Raw genomic sequence first — 6,000 nt, forward strand, 5'->3', positions numbered from 1 at the left:
TATTGCATACGGACTTTCAATATATAGCATTCTTCAAACCATTTCTACATTATTGCGTTACCGTAATTAACATATCACATTAAATGAAATCTATTTCAATAATTACCTCGATGACATTACTTATTCGATATAATAGCTTTGTTTCAAGTCTACTAATGAATTTTTTTAATTATTTAGTTTAATCAAATTTCAAGTTATATTTGATGTAACTTATTTAATCTGAAATCTAAAACCATTTTATTTTCAAACCAAAAATCAGAAAACCAAATTTTTTTCAATTAAACTATCACAGAAAACGAATATGACAGTTATATTTGTTTTATGATATGAAGACATTACTAGGAAAGTGGGTGCTCATTTTACTTTAAATTTGTATAGTAAAGTGATCTCCCACTTTTTGAAAAAGTAATTTCTTCATATCATCAAAACTACTTATCTGTCCCAAATTTACACGTAATATTCGTTTTCAGCACCACCGAACACCATTAAAAGTCGTCATTTTAAAGTTTCTGGGGGAGTTGGAAAGAAACTTGATATTGACCAAAAAAATGATGACCTGGTTTTTTGTGGCCTAATACGTTTAAGCATAATAATATGAAAGAAGAAATTTTGAAAAAAAAAAATTAAGATTTTCGCGTGAGAGATAATTTTTCTATATAAATTTAACGTAAAATAGCCACCCACTTTTTGGCCACAAAGCGTTCAACCAGACATGTAATCTCTATATGGCTGCTATCTGTATTTTCTTCACAGCTTTCTCTCATTCTCTCTCTCTCTCTCTCTCTCTCTCTCTCTCTCTCTCTCTCTCTGTTGTTATCTGCATGAATAACTAGTCGAAATTCTGTCATCATCTCCCCTACCAGCGGGAATATACGTGCGACTGGGAATCGCTTATGAATTTCATATGTTCAGGGAACTGTGTTCTCTCTCTCTATCTCTCTTTCTGTTTTTCTGTCTTTTTCATTTTACTTTTGTTAGTTTGAAGAGATCAAGGGGCTCCTTCCGTGGGCTAACACTTGATTCTATTATAATTTAAATTTATATCCGAGGGTTCTTTTAAGAATAGACACTGTTCCCTTTATGGCTGCTAACTGTATTTCCTTACAGCTTGGTTTTCCAGTGATTGCTTCTAAGTATTTTTAAAGGTTCTTTTTGTTAGGCCAGTTGCTCCTGTCACAACTGGTATAATGTTTATTTCTTTCAGAGACCATGTTTTTAGATCATTTTTAGGTCCTGATATTTTGTTATCTTTTCCCGTTCTGCTCTATTAAGGTCAGAGTCGTTTGGAACTGTGACGTCGATAATGAGTGCAGTCCTTTCGAGCTTGTTCCATATTACTATATCTGGATTTATGACCTTGTCTTTTATGTATCTGCCTGCCTGTATGTTTTTGTCGTAGAACACTGTCATTTTCCATTTGATGTTATCGGTGGTGGATCATGTTCCCAGATGTTCGACGACCTATCTAGTTGCATCTCTCCACAGATCTTCCAATGTAAGTATCTACATACTTTGTTGTGGCGAGCAGTGTAATGACCATCCGCTAGAAGGATCTTGAATCCAGACATTAGATGGCTTGGGCTTTCAACAGCTGAGTGACAGAATCTGCATTGGTCATTTTTTTGTAGACCAGCCATTTTCTTAAATCCATTTGTAAGTAAGCCTTGGTCTTGTGAAGCTATAATTAATCGTTCTTCATCAAATGGAAATTTGTCATTTTTAAACCATTGTAGTGAGGCCTCCTTGTCAATGTAGCTCTGGTTCAGTCCTTCCATGAACCTGCCTTCTCTCTTATGTTGTTGCCATCCTTCTAGTCTTGTCTTCAGTTCCCTTTTTTATACTCCTTTCTCTTTTTCGGGCGATTAGGGTTGCTGGGTTGTCATATTCTTCTATTGTGTTGTCTAGTGTTATATATATATATATATATATATATATATATATGTGTGTGTGTGTGTGTGTGTATATGTATATATAATCTGTCCATTATACAAATATTATTGGTAACATATGTGCATACATATTTCAGTGGAGTCCAAATAAGGGGCAACATTTATCAGATAAGAGAAGAGAATCGATTCTCTTCTTTGATCTGATGAAATCATGTCGTTGAATTGGCACTCCATTGAAACATGTATGCATATATGTAACCAATAATGTTTAGATAATAGACACACTATATGCCAAGTCTGTACTCAATTGACGATTCTTTAATAATCAATCAAGTTTCGTTGGATTTACATATAGAAAACCAATCGATACAACCGTGTATATATATATATATATATATATATATATATATATATATATATATATATATATATATATATATATATATATATATATATAACTTCTTCCTGTCCTTTCATGATTCCGGTACAATTATACATTCTTTAAAAAATCCTTTATAATAAGCAATATATATATATATATATTAATAATTACGCAGATAGATATGAAAAGTCTTTATTAAAGTTTGTGCCTTTTTCTATTCTATGGAGGCCGAGCGCGAACGCAGACCCCACAATTTATCATACCATTCCTATGTAAGTTAAAACATACTTATCAAAGTATTATTATGTACATCTATATCAAGAACACTTGTAAATGTTTTTTTTTTTAATTTTATATTTTTTATTTTCATACTTTGTGGACCAGGCGCGAACGCAGACCCCACAATCTTAATTAACCACTGGTCTGCCAGATCAAACATACCCATCTCTGTGTCTCGATACATCTTCTATCATTATATGTAATCATTTTTTTAAATATTCAACCATATAGGAGCCTATTCATGACCACACACACACACACATACACACACATTACGCTTTATATTATATATATATATATATATATATATATATATATATATATATATATATATATATATATATATTAGTTTTACTGTAAGTTCCAAATACATTATTAATTAATCATTTATCATTAGTATCGGTAATGGAAAGTTAAGTCTTAAACTACGATAGAAAAATGACAATTGAAAGAATCGATTTTTAGCATTCGAACAACTTGTAAAATTTTTGCGATTCCGATATCGATTAATTATCCCAAAACTAACTTCATGCTATGAGGGGAAATGTTGAATTCTCTTCGCCTATTTTGTTTTTCATCATCCTTTTTTTTACCTATGCATGTGTCAACTGTTAGACGGCTTTTTAACTTTTCTTTGCAAAACACACACACACGTACACACACACACACACACACACGCGTACACACACACACACGTACACACACGCATACACATATATATATATATATATATATATATAAGTTAATAAAGACACTTTTTTATAACATGAATGGATTAGCCAACTTAATCGCGAGTTGGAAACTAGATCCAATATCTGGAACATTTTTAGTTCTTGTGATTAAGGGAAGTGGTGTTTGATTAATAATGCTGGGGAGCCATCATTTAATATGCTGTATTGTTTTTAACCTCCAAAACATGGTTAATGGTAAAAAAATTATGATACCTAAAATTAAAATTGTGAATCCGAGAGAGGAAGCTGATGCAGTGATTGGAAGTGATTAAATAACTGACTAAATAGTTTTCCAACGAATGATAAAAATATAAAAATCGAATAAGATTTATACATTACATAGTTTTAATGTTTAAAATCTTCCAAAACCACCTCTCTCTCTCTCTCTCTCTCTCTCTCTCTCTCTCTCTCTCTATATATATATATATATATATATATATATATATATATATATAGAGAGAGAGAGAGAGAGAGAGAGATAAAAAATTAAAAAATATTTATATATATATATATAGATAAAAAAATTAAAAAATATTTATATATATATATATATATATAGATAAAAAATTAAAAAATTAAAAAACGTTTACAAGTGTTTTTGATATAGATGTACATAATAATACTTTGATAAGTATGTTTTAACTTAAATACGGATGGTATAATAAAATTGTGGGGTGTGCATTCGCGCATGGCCTCCATAGAACGGAAATAGGCACACACTTTAAAAAGGACTTTTCATATCTATCTGCGTATATATACTTTGATAATTATGTTTTAGTTTGAATAAATATGGTATAATAAAATTATCGAGTGTTCGTTCGCGCCTGACATCCATAGAATGGAAATATGTCGCAAAGTTTAACAAGGTTTTTTAATATAGATCCACGGAATATTGTGATAAGTGTTTCAGTGTGAACAGGTATGGTATAATAAATTATGGGGTTTATTCATTTTATTTTTACTTTCATCATATTTTTCTTTGGGTTTGTACCCTCAAATTCGAAGCTATTTCCTTACAAGCCTTCCTTTTCATAAGCTATCATACTTTAATAAATCAGAGTCCATTTTCTGTTGGCTGTTTTTGTAACCGAGTCAATGACGGGTACTATTGCTAGTATATATATAATTAAAAAACGGTCGTGTTTGAATATATGTTAAAATGGCAGTTTAATCATTTAGAACTGCTTTAAACTTCATTGCTTTCTCATTTTCCGACCAAATTTCACAGAATTATTACAGTTTATAGATCATCTTCTCAGTTATATTGTGAAAAATAGGTTCAATTTTCGTTCTTTAAAAAAAAGTTATGATGAATTTACTGGTGTTCAAAATCGTAAACATTCCTAAGGAAGTGAGAGACGCGTATTATGACTGGTTTCCATAGCAACCAGGTCACTTCAGCGATTAGAATTTCTACTAATTAACCGAAATAATCGCGAAAAAGTGAAGCAGAGAGAATGAAAACAGACTAGTGCCGTACATTGTTATTACACACACACACACACACACACACACACACACACACACATATATATACATACATATATATATATGTATATAGATATATGTGCGTGTGTGTATGTGTTATTTTTATGGTTTCCATAGCAACCAGGTCGCAGAAAGAGAAGTAACAAGGTAAACAGAATAAAAGCAGACGAGTGCCATACATTGTTTTACATATGTCTATGTTATGTTTATGGGAGCAAAATATGTCTATGTTATGTTTATGAGGGCAAAATATGTCTATGTTATGTTTATGGGGGCAAAATATGTCTAGGTTATGTTTATGGGGGCAAAATATGTCTATGTTATGTTTATGGGGACAAAATATGTCTATGTTATGTTTATGGGGACAAAATATGTCTATGTTATGTTTATGGGGGCAAAATATGTTTATTTATGTTTATGTGGACAAAATATGTCTATGTTATGTTTATGGGGACAAAATATGTCTATGTTATGTTTATGGGGACAAAATATGTCTATGTTATGTTTATGGGGACAAAATATGTCTATGTTATGTTTATGGGGACAAAATATGTCTATGTTATGTTTATGGGGACAAAATATGTCTATGTTATGTTTATGGGGACAAAATATGTCTATGTTATGTTTATGGGGACAAAATATGTCTATGTTATGTTTATGGGGGCAAAATATGTCTAGGTTATGTTTATGGGGGCAAAATATGTCTATGTTATGTTTATGGGGGCAAAATATGTCTATGTTATGTTTATGGGGACAAAATATGTCTATGTTATGTTTATGGGGACAAAATATGTCTATGTTATGTTTATGGGAGCAAAATATGTCTATGTTATGTTTATGGGGGCAAAATATGTCTATGTTATGTTAATGGGGGCAAAATATGTCTATGTTATGTTTATGGGGACAAAATATGTCTATGTTATGTTTATGGGGGCAAAATATGTCTATGTTATGTTTATGTGGACAAAATATGTCTATGTTATGTTTATGGGGACAAAATATGTCTATGTTATGTTTATGGGGACAAAATATGTCTATGTTATGTTTATGGGGACAAAATATGTCTATGTTATGTTTATGGGGGCAAAATATGTCTATGTTATGTTTATGGGGACAAAATATGTCTATGTTATGTTTATGGGGACAAAATATGTCTATGTTATGTTTATGGGGGCAAAATATGTCTACGTAATGTTTATGGGGGCAAAATATGTCTATGTTATGTTTATGG

General features: G+C 31.1%; 1 protein-coding gene across 2 annotated transcripts in view; it reads left to right on the forward strand.

Moving 5' to 3' along the window:
- Positions 1–6,000, forward strand: part of LOC145256274 (uncharacterized) — a 117,614-nt gene that overhangs the window by 93,238 nt on the left and 18,376 nt on the right. The window lies entirely within an intron of this gene.

Source organism: Euprymna scolopes, chromosome 32 (genome assembly GCF_053919585.1).
Source record: "Euprymna scolopes isolate OS-2025 chromosome 32, ASM5391958v1, whole genome shotgun sequence".
Lineage (NCBI taxonomy): Eukaryota > Metazoa > Mollusca > Cephalopoda > Sepiida > Sepiolidae > Euprymna > Euprymna scolopes.